The sequence below is a fragment of the Schistocerca nitens genome, chromosome 6 (genome assembly GCF_023898315.1).
Source record: "Schistocerca nitens isolate TAMUIC-IGC-003100 chromosome 6, iqSchNite1.1, whole genome shotgun sequence".
In the NCBI taxonomy this organism is placed as follows: Eukaryota; Metazoa; Arthropoda; class Insecta; order Orthoptera; family Acrididae; genus Schistocerca; species Schistocerca nitens.
The window spans coordinates 721399708-721415635 of record NC_064619.1 but is presented as its reverse complement, the minus strand read 5'-3'; positions in this window follow the sequence as shown (position 1 = coordinate 721415635).

The following is a 15928-nucleotide window of genomic DNA, read 5'->3' as shown; positions in this document are numbered from 1 at the left end:
AATATTCTACACACATACACGAAAGGGTTATTTGCTTAGCAAAATTATTTGTGCAAACACTGACATGCATGGACAAATAAAGAGGAAGAAAATAAACTATTAAACAGAATAATGCAACTACGAAAGATGCGAAAAGTTTCACGCATTCGATAATAGGGATTTGATAGAAAATGTTGAAAAAAAACCGACTGTGTACGGAAATTTACAGAGATAATGTCGAAAGATTCGCTGAAAACGTGAAATTTTGACTGAGAATAACAAACAAATGAATAAGGCAGAAAAGGAACGTACATAGAGTACGTATCAAACTTCATCGTTCAATAGGAGACATTAAACACGACTGGAGAAAAACTGTGCTAGCATTCGAAAGTTTCTTTAAATGACTGTGCAGATGAAACAGGGAAACGGAAATTTAATTATAGAAAAACAGTATATTGCTAGCTCCTACGTTTATCTCGGGGAAAGACAATTAGGCTGAACCTAGAATTCACACAAAGACTTCCTACCAATCGTTTTGCCCGTGACTAGAAAAGGGGGAAGTAACAATGGTACACAAAGTCCCCTCCACCACATACTGTAACTGGGAAGAATAGATGTAGATCTGATGTAGAAAAGAAAGGAAAAGGGCCTGGAGACGACTGCGTTTCAACAGAAAACGTTCAAATGGCTCTGAGCACTATGCGACTTAACTTCTGAGGTCATCAGTCCCCTAGAATTTAGAGTTACTTAAACCTAACTAACCTAAAGACACCACACACATCCATGCCCGAGGCTGGATTCGAACCTGTGACCGTAGCGGTGGCGCGGTTCCAGACTGTAGTGCCTAGAACCGCTCGGTCACTCCGGCCGGCTCAACAGAAATGGTTAAGGAGAAAAGAAAAGCAATTAACACAAAGGGAATTATTTACAGAGTGTTAGCGTAGTAAAACAATTCCCCAAGATTAGATAATTTCTGTAATTCTTTTACTTCACAAGAAAGGAAACTACCGACCTACGACCATCTCTACACAATTTACGAGATGTTCACTAACATTATCAAAGTATCAACTAATACGATGTGTTTATAAATGAATATCGGATTTTTAACGCTTTAGAATATTCATTACGTTAAACTTACGGTTATGAATGATATACTAAATAAAAGAGCAACTCAAACAGTTTTACCAAGAACCCTATAAACGTTCAATGTGAGCACCATTTGTCACACGGCACACATCAAGTCTATAGCCGCGTTCTTCCCAAACACTTGCTTTGCATGGCCTCCACGTTCACCCGACCTAACGACATGCGATTTTTTCCTTTGGGCCTTCATCAAGGATCGCGTGTGCTTTCGCTACCAGCAGATATCCCTGAATTAAGAAAACGGATTGAAGCAGCTGTTGCTACAATCACTGAAGAAACACTTATCAACATTTAGGAAGAACTCAGTTATAGTCTCGATGTGTGCCGTGTGACAAATGGTGCTCACATTGAACATTCATAAGGTTCTTGGTAAAATTGTTTGAGTTGCTCTTTCATTTGACATATCGTTTATAACTGTAAGTTTCATTAATAACACCCTGTATTATTCGACTGCTCTCCGTTACTCTTGTTTTACTTTCCAACTCCTTTACCGTCTATGGTAGATTTACAATGTAATCAGCAAATCTCAAAGTTTTTAAGAGGGCTTGCTAAAAAATAATGTCACCGGATTTTTATGTGAAAACTCTTAAAGCTTTTTAAAAAAATAAAGCAAACGTTATTAACACACTATATCTTTATTCTTCATAACTACATATTCGCAGCTCTCTGTCGCTAGAGGGCTCCAACTTGTAGCGTGTAACATGGCGGTGTGTAACGTAACTACGTCAGTGCGTGCGAAACAGCGTGCTGTAATCGAGTTTCGAATTCTAAGAGTTCGTCCACACATAGAGCGTCCTCTCCTTTAACAAGACAGTCCCAGACCACACAGGAGTCCTGCGACACCTGCAACGGTCCGACACCTTGGGTTCACTGTCCCGACTTGGACACTTCCGATTTTAATCTGTTTCTAAAATTTAGAGAACACCTTCACTTTGATAGTGACGAAGCGGGGCAAGTACAAGTGAAGTTGTGGTTCCGTCAACAAAATCAAAAATTCTATAGTGACGATTTGAACAAACGTCTCTCCCGTTGGGAGAAATGTGTCCCTCGCTAGGGTGATTCTGTTGAGGCATAAATATCTCAACAGTAGGAATAATGATATAGAAGTTTAGTGACGCTCGTTTCATTTAAAAAATTGTAAATTTTTCACCTATGAGTTTCAGAGGTATTGCTTTCCAGCAAGCCCTCTTGTTTCTCATCCCTGGACGTTAATTTCCTTTCAAAATTTCCTTGTTTTCCTTTACTGCTTGCTCAGTGTTCAGAAGGAATAATATCAGCGAGAGGCTACAACCTATCTCACTCACTTCTTAACTATGGCTTCTCTTGCATGTCTTTCGACTCTTATCACTGCAGTCGATTCCCTGTACAAATTATATAAGTTGTAAGTTGTATAAGTTGTAAAAGTTCCCATTCGAAGGCCGCACAGTCCAGAATCGGTGTGCCAATCAGGAAAATAGCCATGGGCACTGAGGTAATTGTCCCACCAACGCACCAGGTCGAAGATACCTGTTTGAAAAAACACCGTGTCGTGTTGCTTGAAGAAATCTGTAACTGTTACTTATAATCTGTCTTGATTTCAAAATATTTATTCATATGACCGTTTTCGGTTCCTGTAGAACCATCTTCAGATCTGCAAATTTCGGTTACAGGAGTAGCCCGTTCACACTCAGCATGTGAAAATTGCTGAGTGTGAACGGATTACTCCTGTGACCGAAATTTGCAGATCCGAAGATGGTTCCAGACTAGAGGAACCAAAACCGGTCATATGAATAAATATTTTGCAATCAAGACGGATTATATGTAACATTGCATAAAGAAGTGATTGCGGTATCCCTGCAGACATTATGTCTGTTTTTGCGAAATCCGTAACTGCCTGCTGCATATCCTCCGACGTGAATCGTCGACCATCTAAGACCTCTTTTAAGTGACGGAAGGCGTGATAGTCAAATGGGGAGAGATCTGGACTGTAAGGTGGGTTCTCCTGTGTCTCCCATTATAGCTGGCGTAACTTCTGCGTTACGATATTTACTGTATGGGAACGTGAGTTATCACGAAGCAACAGCGTCCCCTGCGGCAACTGTCGACAGACATGCTTCTGCATACACATTCTTCATTCTCCGTTGGATGTCTGCCGGCGTTTGTCCTTCGGCAGCCAACAAGAATAACAGCACGTTGGTCCTGTTTGGACGCATTTGGTAATAATGTCGCCATAGTTCACGTTTTCGCTTTTACCTCAAGTATTTACATCTACATCTACATCTATACTCTGCAAGCCACCTGACACTGTGTGGCGGAGGGTACCTTGAGTACCTCTATCGATTCTCCCTTCTATCGTATTGTTGGATTGTCGGTATGCCTCTGTGTGGGCTATAATCTCTCTGATTTTATTCTCATGGTCTCTTCGCGAGATATACGTAGGAGGGAGCAATATACTGCTTGACTCCTCGGTGAAGGTATGCTCTCGAAACTTCAACAAAAGCCCGTACCGAGCTGCTGAGCGTCTCTCCTGCAGAATCTTCCACTGGAGTTTATCTATCATCTCCGTAACGCTTCCGTGATTACTAAATGATCCTGTAACGAAGCGCGCTGCTCTCCGTTGGATCTTCTCTATCTCTTCTATCGACCCTAGCTGGTACGGATCCCACACCGGTGTGCAGTATTCAAGCAGTGGGCGAACAAGTGTACTGTAATCTACTTCCTTTGTTATCGGACTGCATTTCCTTAGGATTCTTCCAATGAATCTCAGTCTGGCATCTGCTTTACCGATGATTAATTTTATATTCCATTTTAGATCACTCCTAATGCCTACTCCCAGATAATTTATGGAATTAACTGCTTCCAGTTGCTGACCTGCTATATTGTAGCTAAATGATAATGGATCTTTCTTTCTATGTATTCGCAACACATTACACTTGTCTGTACTGAGATTCCATTGCCATTCGATGCACCATGCGTCAATTCGTTGCAGATCCTTCTGCATTTCAGTACAATGTTCCTTTGTTACAACCTCTCGATATACTATAGCATCATCCGCAAATCGCCTCAGTGAACTTCCGATGTCATCCACGAGGTCATTTATGTTGTTGTTGTTGTTGTTGTGGTCTTCAGTCCTGAGACTGGTTTGATGCAGCTCTCCATTCTATATGAGGTCATTTATATATATTGTGAATGGCAACGGTCCTACGACACTCCCCTGTGGCACACTTGAAATCACTCTTACTTCGAAAGACTTCTCTCCACTGAGAATGACATGCTGCGTTCTGTTATCTAGGAACTGTTCAATCCAATCACGGAAATGGTCTGATAATCCATATGCTCTTACTTTGTTCATTAAACGTCGGAATGAAACGAATGCAACACTAATCCCTTGTGTAGATGTCGGTGCCTACACAGTGACGCTACAAAAGTTGCGGGATACCTTCTAATATCGAGTCGGATCTCCTTTTGCCCAGCGTAGAGCAGCGAATCGACGTTGCACGGACTCAACAAGTCGTTGGAAGCTGCAGAAATTATAAGGTATGCAACTTCTATGGGGGTCCATAATACACTAATGTCCATTAAAATTGCTACACCAATAAGAAATGCAGATTATCAACGGGTATTCATTGGACAAATATATTATACTAGTACTGACATGTGATTACATGTTCATGCAATTTGGGTGAATAGATCCTGAGAAATCAGTACCCAGAACAACCACCTCTGGCCGTAATAACGGCCAGGATACGCCTGGGCATTGAGTCAAACAGAGCTTGGATGGCGTGTACAGGCACAGCTGCCCATGCAGCTTCAACACGATACCACAGTTCATCAACAGTAGTGAGAGGCGTATTGTGACGAGCCAGTTGCTCGGCCACCATTGACCAGACGTTTTCAATTGGTGAGAGATCAGGAGAGTGTGCTGGCCAGGGCAGCAGTCGAACGTTTTCTGTATCCAGAAAGGGCCGTACAGGACCTGCAATATGCGGTCGTACATTATCCTGCTGAAATGTAGGGTTTCGCAGGGATCGAATGAAGGGTAGAGCCACGAGTCGTAACACACCTGAAATGTAACGTCCACTGTTCAAAGTGCCGTCAATGCGAACAAGAGGTGACCGAGACGTGTAACCAATGGCTCCCCGTACCATCACGCCGGGTGATACGCCAGTATGGCGATGACGAATACACGCTTCCAGTGTGCGTTCACCGCGATGTCGCCATACACGGATGCGACGACCGTGGTGCTGTAAACAGAACCTGGATTCGTCCGAAAAAATGACGTTATGACATTCATGCACACAGGTTCGTCGTTGAGTACACCATCGCAGGCACTCCTGTCTGTGATGCAGCGTCAAGGGTAACCGCATCCATGGTCACCTAGCTGATAGTCCCTGCTGCTGCAAACGCCGTCGAACTGTTCGTGCAGATGGTTGTTGTGTTGCAAACGTCCGCATCTGTTGACTCAGGGATCTAGAGGTGGCTGCACGATCCGTTACAGCCATGCGGATAAGATGTCTATCATCTCGACTGCTGGTGGTACGAGGCCGTTGGGATCCAGCACGACGTTCCATATTACCCTCCTGAACCCACCGATTCCATATTCTGCTAACAGTCATTGGATTCCGACCAACGCGAGCAGCAATGTCGCGATACGATAAACCGCAATCGCGATAGGCTGCAATCCGACCTTTATCAAAGTCGGAAACGTGATGGTATGCATTTCTCCTCCTTACACGAGGCACCGCAACAACGTTTCACCAGGCAACGCCGGTCAACTGCTGTTTGTGTATGAGAAATCGGTTGTAAACTTTCCTCATGTCAGCACGTTGTAGGTGTCGCCACCGGTGCCAACCTTGTGCGAATGCTCTGAAAAGCTAATCATTTGCATATCACAGCATCTTCATCCTGTCGGTTAAATTTCGCGTCTGTAGCACGTCATCGTCGTGGTGTAGCAAATTTAATGGCCAGTAGTGTGGCGAAAATCTTGTTGGTACAGGATGTTGTGCGCGACCTGACCTCTCGATTATGTCCCATAAATGTTCGATGGCATGCATGTCGGGTGATGTGGATGGCCAAACGATTCGCTCGAACTGTAAAGGCTGTTCTTCAAACCAATCGCGAACAATTTTTCATAAAAAATTCATCATTGTCTGGGAGCAGAAGGTCCATGAATGACGGCAAATATTGTCCAAGTAACCGGTCATCCAGAACACTCAGTCCATTCGATGTAACCCAGCCCAAAACTTTATGGAGCCCCCACCAGCATGCACAGTGCCTTCTTGCCAACTTGGGACCACGGCTTCGTGGAGTATGCGTAACACTCGAACAGTACCATCTTCTCTTACCAATTGAAATCGGGACACATCTGACCAGGCCACAGTTTCCCAATCGTCTAGGGTTGCCGATATAGTGACGAGGCCAGGAGAGTCACTGCAGAGGATGTCGTACTGTTAGCACAGGCTCTTGCGTCGTTCGTCTGGTGACGTAGCCCATTAACGCCAAATTATGCCGTGCTATCCTAATAGATAAGTTCTTCTTAAGCGCACATTGACTTCTGAGGTTATTTCATGCAGTGTTGCTTGTCTGTTAGCACTGACAACCTGATGCAATCGCCGCTGCTCTCGATTGTTAACTGAAGGCCTTCGGCTACTGCGTTGCACGTGTTAAGACGTAAAGCCTCATATTTTGTATTCTCGGCACACTCTTGACACCTTGGATCTCGGGATATTGAATTCCCTAACGATTTCCGAAATAGAATGTCCAATGTGTCTAGCTCCAACAACGGTTCCGCATTCAAAGTCTGTTAGTTCCCTTCGTGCGGCCCTAATCACGTTGGAAACCTTTTCACACGAATCACACGAGAACAGGTGATAGCTCCGCCAACGTACTGCCCTTTTATACCTTGTATACGCGATACTACTGCCATCTGAATACAGCGATCCCATGACCTTTGTCACCTCAGTGTAGATCATTAACAGCATACGTAAAGACCTATTAAATACGGAAACTGGAGAATCTGAAAGACGAAATGAGAATAAATTGAATGAATGTAATGTGAATCTCTAAAACGAGATAGGAACAGAATGGAAAAATTGTAAGTGATAATTTCAAAGTATTTTATTCTTGAGAAACATGTAAGGAAATTTGTAGTCTTGGTATAATATTACGGTTAAAAGTCTAAGATAAATCCCTTGCTTAGACGTCGATGCTTATACTGTGAGATTACAAAAGTCACGGCTCACCTTACAGTATCGAGTCGGACCTCTCTTTGCCCGGATTTTGTGCACGAACTGACCTCTCGGTTGTTGTTCTTGTGGTCTTCAGTCCTGAGACTGGTTTCATGCAGCTCTCCATGCTACTCTATCCTGTGCAAGCTTCTTCATCTCCCAGTACGTACTGCAACCTACATCCTTCTGAATCTGCTTAGTGTATTCATCTCTTGGTCTCCCTCTACGATTTTTACCTTCCACGCTGCCCTCCAATACTAAATTAGTGATCCCTTGATGCCTCAGAACATGTCCTACCAATCGATCCCTTCTTCTAGTCAAGTTGTGCCAGAAACTTCTCTTCTCCCCAATCCTATTCAATACCTCCTCATTAGTTATGTGATCTAATCTTCAGCATTCTTCTGTAGAACCACATTTCGAAAGCTTCTATTCTCTTCTTGTCCGAACTATTTATCGTCCATGTTTCACTTCCATACATGGCTACACTCCATACAAATACTCTCTGAAACGACTTCCTGACACTTAAATCTATAGTCGATGTTAACAAATTTCTGTTCTTCAGAAATGATTTCCTTGCCATTGCCAGTCTACATTTTATATCCTCTCTACTTCGACCATCATGAGTTATTTTGCTCCCCAAATAGCAATCGATTATGTCTGGATTATGTCTCATAAATGTTCAATGGTAATGATGTCGGAAGATCTGAGTGGCCCAATCATTCGCTCGAACTGTCTAGAATGTTCTTCAAACCAATCGCGAACCATAGTGGCCCAGAGACATGACGCTTTGTCATTCATAAATTTTCCATCGTTGTTTGGGAAAAGTGCATTCGTCTAGAGTCCAACCGATGTGCTCACGAGTCCAGGAGAGGCCCTGCATGCAATATCTTGCTGTTAGCAAAGACATTCACTTCCATTGAGTGCTGCCAAAGCGCCAGATTTCTCAATACTGTCCTAACGGATACGTTCGTCGTACGTTACACATTGATTTGTGCCATTATTTCACATAGTGTTACTGGTCTCTTACCACTGACGACTCTACGCAAACACTGGTGCTCTCGGTAGTTAAATAAAGGTCGTCGGCCACTGCGTTGTCGTTGGTGACAGATACTGCCTGAAATTTGATGCCGGCCGGGGTGGCCGAGCGGTTCTAGGCGCTACAGTCTGGAACCGCGCGACCGCTACGGTCGCAGGTTCGAATCCTGCCTCGGGCATGGATGTGTGTGATGTCCTTAGGTTAGTTAGGTTCAAGTAGTTCTAAGTCTAGGGGACTGATGACCTTAGAAGTCCCATACTGCTCAGAGCCATATGAATCATTTTTTTGAAATCTGATATTCTCGGCACGCCATCGACACTGTGGATCTCGGAATACTGAATTGCCCAACGGTTTCCGAAATGGAATGTCCAGTGCGTCTAGCTCCAGCTACCATTCAGCGCTGGAAGTATGTTACTTCCCGTCGTGTGGCCATAATCAGGCCGGAAGCCTTTACGCATGAATCACCTGACTACAAATGACCGCTCCGCCAATGCTCTGCTGTTTTATAACTTGCTTAGGCGATACTACCGCCATCTGTATATGTGAATATCTCTATACGATGACCTTTTGTTACCACAGTGTATACCCGCATCGGAGTCGCGCTACGCTGCATACACGTTGCAGCAACCCCGCTCAAGCGGAAGCTTTTCGACCCTCCGTTACAGATAACGTTTCGCTGTCTGTGTTTTATCGTTATAATAAGTATCTGGATACCAAACTCCTGAGAATATGCATTCAGTGTTTCTCTAACTCGCACACGTCTTCGGTCCCGAGAGTAAGGGGACAATGCGTGAGGACTGAGCAGCGCTCGAGCAGACCTTTGCAGAGCGTCATTGTCTTGTACTGCGCCTCCGCACACGCACAGCAGCAGGAGCAGCTGCAGACCTCACACACTTGGCGACGGCGATCATAGCCAGCTAGAGACACGCGGCCCATGCGGGCTCAATTCAGTCGGCCCTGCACCTGGAGCAACCGCCGCCGCCAGACCAACTGGCCGTCTCCTTTACCTAACGTTCTCCTCTCCTCGAGAATGGAGGCACACTTTGAAGGGTTGCCAGACGTCCTCGTTTTCCGGGACAACCTCGGTATCTAAAAATGTTTGCCTCGGGTTTCGGATTTCCGAGAAATATGCTCATATGGTCTATTTTTTCCCCCAAATTACTGCGTGGTTCTATGTTTCAAATCCAGCTGTTAAGTTAAATAACGAGTTCGCAGCTCGTGGCCCTGTGGAGAGCGTTGCTGCCTGGATCATGGGGTCCCGGGTAGATTCCCGGCCGGGTTGGGGATTTTCTCTGCCCGGGGACTGTGTGTTTGTGTTGTCCTCATAATTTCATCATCATCATCATCATCATCATTCGTGACAGCGGCTAGATTGGACTGAGTAAAAAAAATTGGACTGTGTAAACATTGTGACTTTGTATGGGCGCTGATGCCCACGCAGTTGACCGCCCCATAAACCAAACGTCATCATCATCATCAAGTTAAATAACGGAAGTCTTTGTTATCGCATCTGAGTATTATTGCGCGGGAACACTGCTGAGTTTCCATTATTGTCATTTCAGTTCAGTGTAACCCTCAAACGAAATTGTGTCTTCTTTGTATGAAGGATGGTGTTTTGGGGTCCAAAAGGACACCCCTTTGTTCTATCCATGAAAAGTAGTTTGTTCTGTCTTCATCACAAATATTTACTCGTAAGTTTATCTGCCTATATTAGAACACAAAAACACAAAAAATGAAAATAAATCACGAAAGGAAAACAAGTTTATGTAAGTCTGCATGAAAGCAAAATGAAGTGAAACATGAAAATTCAAACTCTTGTATTGTGTTAGAAATACCATGATACAGTAACAGATTGCATGTAGGATGTCAATAGTTGGCAGTTTGTAATAAACTTCAAGTATGAATTGATACAGAGTTTTTCACAAACGTGCAATATTCATCCAAGTTCTCCCCACAGTCTCTACAAATCACTAATGGTAGGTTTGCAAAGTGGTCGACTGATGGCCTTTTCCTTGTTGGCACAAAGGCACAGTGCAATTTCATGTTCGCTATTGTAAGAAGAATCATTTTCATCTTCGAGATCACTTGCATCACTAACGTCGTCTTCTTTTAACTCTTTCCACACAAAATGTGGAAAGTATGAATCAGGTGCTGAAATATGTGAATGGGAGCTCTACGCCATAGCAGCAATCAAATGAAACGGAAACGCCGATTAATCCAAAGAGTAAAATGATATTTTGTTGATAAGTAAATTCTGACCATGTAGAAAATAGAAAACATTAAAGTGTCGTCAGGTCAATAACGACACCACTCAAACTTTACATCTGTGCACTGAGAAAGCGGACGACTCGATAATGTTGCTAGTTTGTCTGCAGATTGGCTATGAACAGCTGACAAGGTACGTGGAACCGCCAACAACAGAAAGACCAACAGAGAAAATGGCTGGGGTGTATAGTTGCACTGGTATCGAAAAGGGATACCAGTGCATTTGAGAGCTAAGCTTTGCAACAGCGTGGTTCCCTGTTTCAAAAAAAAGTGGTTCAAATGGCTCTAAGCACTATGGGACTTAACTTCTGAGGTCATCAGTCCCCTAGAACTTAGAACTACTTAAACCTAACTAACGTAAGGACATCACACACTTCCGTGCCCGAGGCAGGATTCGAACCTGTGGCCGTAGCGATCGCGCGGTTCCAGACTGTAGCGCCTAGAACCGCTCGGCCACTCCGGCCGGTTTCCCTGTTTCTCTGAGTCTTATTACAGTTGTTATTAAAGTGTTTGAGTGTTTCAGTTGAACTCAAAACGCTCTAGAGGAATGTTCATTCCAAGAAACGTATTCAGAAGAATGAGGGAGAAATGACCATGAAGTAGCATATGTAATTTGTAAGCTCCACTCCACATGCCGGGATGTTCAGACATCAAGGTCATTTAGCCATCGTAAATCATCAATCAAACGTGTACTCTGCAAGCGCTTAAAAAGTTGCTAGACTGCATTGTCTGTGCTTCTGCAGATATTCTCTGTCCAGTTTGAAGTGTAAGCAGTCTGCGGTGTCGATAAGATTTCGTCTCTTCTGGCACTGCCTTTAAGATCGCGAAGAAATTCGTATACCTCGTCTACGGATCGCTTTGTTTGGCGCACCCTGTCTTGAAACTCAGTCATCTTAACTAGCAAACGAAAATAGCAGCTCTACCTGGCGAAATTCGCTGCTCTCTCCAACACGTACACTTTCATACAGTGAAAATGTAGACTAAGTGAATGCTGGATAGTTGATAGCAAAGTTGCAAAGCCGTGCCAACAGCAGCATGGATGAAGTAGTTCCGAGTGCAGTTGACCAGCAAAATAATAAAAGTGCAAAGGTACCATCGTATTATGTCTTTTATTCAGCTACATCCTATACCGTATACCGAGCGAGGTGGCGCAGTGGTTAGCACACTGGACTCGCATTCGGGAGGACGACGGTTCAATCCCGTCTCCAGCCATCCTGATTTAGGTTTTCCGTGATTTCCCTAAATCGTTTCAGGCAAATGCCGGGATGGTTCCTCTGAAAGGGCACGGCCTATTTCCTTCCCAATCCTTCCCTAACCCGAGCTTGCGCTCCGTCTCTAATGACCTCGTTGTCGACGGGACGTTAAACACTAACCACCACCACCTATACCGTCTTGTGGCAGTTATGTGATGCCTCCACAACTTTCTCGTCCTGCTCTTCCTATTTCTAAACACAGTGTGATTCACTGACTGAATGGCAGCTGCTGTTAGCGGTGCCTGGGCAGAGGTCCTGCTTGTGTGAGCCACTTCTCTCCTACCGTGCGCGGCTCGCTGCAGCAGTTAGCGATATACTGACTGAAAGGAGAAATTTTCCAGCATCTACCGTTTCTTTTATGCTTAAGAGAAGTGTTCGGGTTTGTCCCGGTTTCTGCTTCGCAAATTACGTGCTGTTTTATTCGGTTTAAGAGAAGTGTCACGCCGTGTGCTCTTTAGTTCTAATGCCGTAACAGGGCAATTGCCTCTCAAAGATTCTTTTTATACACCACTATCCAAAACTACTTTGCCTAGTGTACAAGATACACCAGATGCGGGAAAAATCCTAAATCTTTAAGAAGAATGTAATAATTCCAGTTAAAGGGATGGAAGATGCTGACATGTGTGTATACTAACAAACCACCAGTATTGTTGCAAAATAATGACACAAATTACTTACAGAATATTGGGAAAACTGGTTGTAGCCGGAAGGTGAGTTTGGGTTCAGTAGAAACGCAGCAACACGCGAGGCATCTCTGCTTGACCCTACAACTTCTTTTAGAAGACAGACTGAAGAAAACTAAATGTATGGTTATTGCGTATGTATATTTGGAGAAAGCTTTTGGAGAGGAAGATTAGACTTTAAAGTCCAGTTGCTCTCTAGGTCATCAGGGACGGAGCACAAGCTCGAAATGTTTCAAGGACGTTATAGAAAACCTGTCATTCTCTTGAAAAGGAAACATCCAGGCATTTGCCACGAACGATTTAGAAAAAGCACGGAAAATTTAACTCTGGATGGCCGGACGTAGACTTGAACCCTCTGGAATGCGAGCCCAATGTTCTAACCACTGCACCATACCGCTCGGTGACGTGCAAGGGAAACAGCATTTGAGAAAGGAGTGAGACGAAGCCCTTCCCCCATGTTATTCAATCTGTCCACTGAAAAAGCAGTGAAAGAAACCAAATAAAAATACGGAGATGTAATCGCGTTCAAGGAAGAAGAATTAAAAAGCCTTGAGGTTTACCGATGATACTGGTATTCTGCAAGAGACGGCAGAGTACTGAGGACATCAACTAAACGGAATGGATAGCCTCTTGAAAACAGGTAACAAGATAAACGTCAACATAATTAAAATAAGTGTAACGGTACCCGGTCGATTTGAAGAAAGTGATGTTGAGGGAATTGTCGAATATACATTTTAATCGAGTGAAACAACACCTTTACTGTTACCAGTCACTGTTTATTTATATCCACAACGCGTTTCGAAGGTTTAAATCTGCACCCCAGGTGCACTTACATGTGTTAGTAGGACAATTGTGTGTGTTTTGTTATGACTGTCGGGTAACCCGTGGCACTGAATAGTAGAGAAACAAAAACTCTATTTCAGAACATGGTTTTGGGAAAGGGTTTTGACTACAAAGTAAACATATATCTGAATGTGGAAATAAAACAAAATACCCTCAATTTTCGCAGGCTCTTTTCTCTGTCGTAATGCATCCCATCTAAACTGTTGTACTTTGTAAACAAATCCGGTGTTTGGAATCTAATAGGTGCAGAGAACATATACTAAAACAGAAACATCATACTGAAGTACAAAGAGTAATAGCAAAACAACACTATTATTTCTGAATAAGGTTTAAAGGAGTGTTTAGAGTTTTTTGTGTTTATGAATGCATGCATTAGAATAATTTTTTCAAATGGAATACAAATAATATTCTGTCGAGATGGTACAGCTTAAATTTCATACTTGTTTACATAATCAGGTGACGTGTTGCAAGCCTTAAGTACAATAATTACGTTGCCAGCAGTGGCAAAATTATCGATAAATAACAATTTTGGCTGGGATTGAGAGACAGAGAGTGAAGGGACTGTGAAAGCGCTCAATTTTGGATGTGATAGAGCTGTTGGTTTGCTAAAATTACATTTGTTAAGTGTTATAACCAAGAAAATGCCGAAGTAACAAATTTGCACCGAATTAAACATTTGCAGATGAATATACTCTTAATAATATACACAGATATATGTAACATGGTGCTGAGATGAGGTTGGTGCTATTTCGGTGAATCTAGTGATATACAAATATCTTTGAGTAGACAACGAGCTGTGAAAATTAATATTCTACAACTGTCAAGTAATAAAAACCGTATTATAATAGAAGTGCAACAGAAAATTATGGATAAACTTTGAAACGCTGCTGAAAAAATATTATATTCAGCAACTACAGACAGCAATAATGGTTTACTCAAAGCTAACATATCTACATCTAAAACGTCAGGACATGTAGTGATGAAGATAATAAAGACTAAATAAGCTTTTATGCTAAAATAAAAAACATATGAATGTTAGGTCCAGGTTATCAAGTAGAGGGAAGAAGTAAGTGAGGCGTAAGAAATAAAAGTATAAAATAATTTTTCCTAACCCCATACAGATAGACCTGAAAAACTGCGATTGGGAATATTTAATAGCTAGAGAAGTATCTGTATGGGATTAGGAATTTTTATGAAGCTTATAGAAATTATTGTACGTTTCCTCTTGTCCAATTTAGAAAGGTATTATATTAAGAAATTGATTTTTATCTAACTATTTATGTAATGATATTTAATCTTGTCTGTGCGAACTTTTCCAGTTGATTTCTAACATTCTGAAGAGATTATAACGGAAAAATATGGTAACTTTCACGTCTAATTCAGTTTGTTTTCATCTGAGTCAGCCAACATATTACTCTGTCCTATGTACAGCATATCTCACGAAAAGACCGCGATAGTTGAAGTTAGAGAGATTCGAGGTCACAAGTAGACTTGCCAGGAAGCGTACTTCCCGCGAACCATTCGCGACTGGGACAGGAAAAATGGGGAAAATGGCAGTGGTACCGCCCGCCACACGCCAGACAAGAAAGCGAGTTACTATTGCTTGTCACCCAGTAAAGTAAGTAAAGTCGTATGGCACGAATTGCAGGGAGACCCCGTAGACCAGGTTCAGCTGTCTAATCGGTAAGATTTTCCCGATCCTCCGCGCCCGCAGTCAGCATTACTTTTCAAAGTATGAGAGTTGTGTGCGTAAGTGTGGGCGAATGCAATGGCGCGCGCGCTGTGTAGTGTCGCGTTCGTGTTGAAGACGACGAGAGAAGGGAGAGGGGGAAACCGGGTGCCGTCACACAGCCTGCTCCTCTCCAGTAGCACCAAGGGGGCCGTCGAGCTTAACGTCTCCATCCGAGGGACGTATCACCGTCAAGAATGTCACTGGAGCTCACTTCATTACACAGCACGGAGAGGCTTGGAACTGAATCCAGGACATTGGCAAAAAGACCGGTAACTAGGTACTGCACGCCACTACCCCGCCTGTCCCCTCTGCCATAAATACAAAGGGGGAAGCGTCAATAGCATGCTGCGTACACGGACGGTCACCCATCCAAATACTGGCCACGCTCGACGGTACTTAACCTCCGTCATTTGTCGGAAACCGGTAATGAGACGTGAGCTGTGTTGAAGTTTCGAGTCTCTAGTTCATAGGTAAGTCAGTTCAAAATCTTTAGCAAAATTTGTACCGAACAGACAGACATGGAAGCGACATAATAAATACGTGTTAAAATGTGAATTGCATGAATGCGTGGTGCCTGTTTTTTCGGACATGTGCGACACCATGCATACATATAAATGATTCGCCTAGCTGGGCGATGGATCCACCTTCTTCAGTGCGGATGCACAACAAATACGTCCCGTGGGAATACCACAGTAACGAACATGGAGGACATGGACAGGGACTGCGGTCAGGTGGCGCTCTGTGGGAGTGGGGGTCGGCCGTGAGGCGTGCCGAGGTAGTCCGAGCAG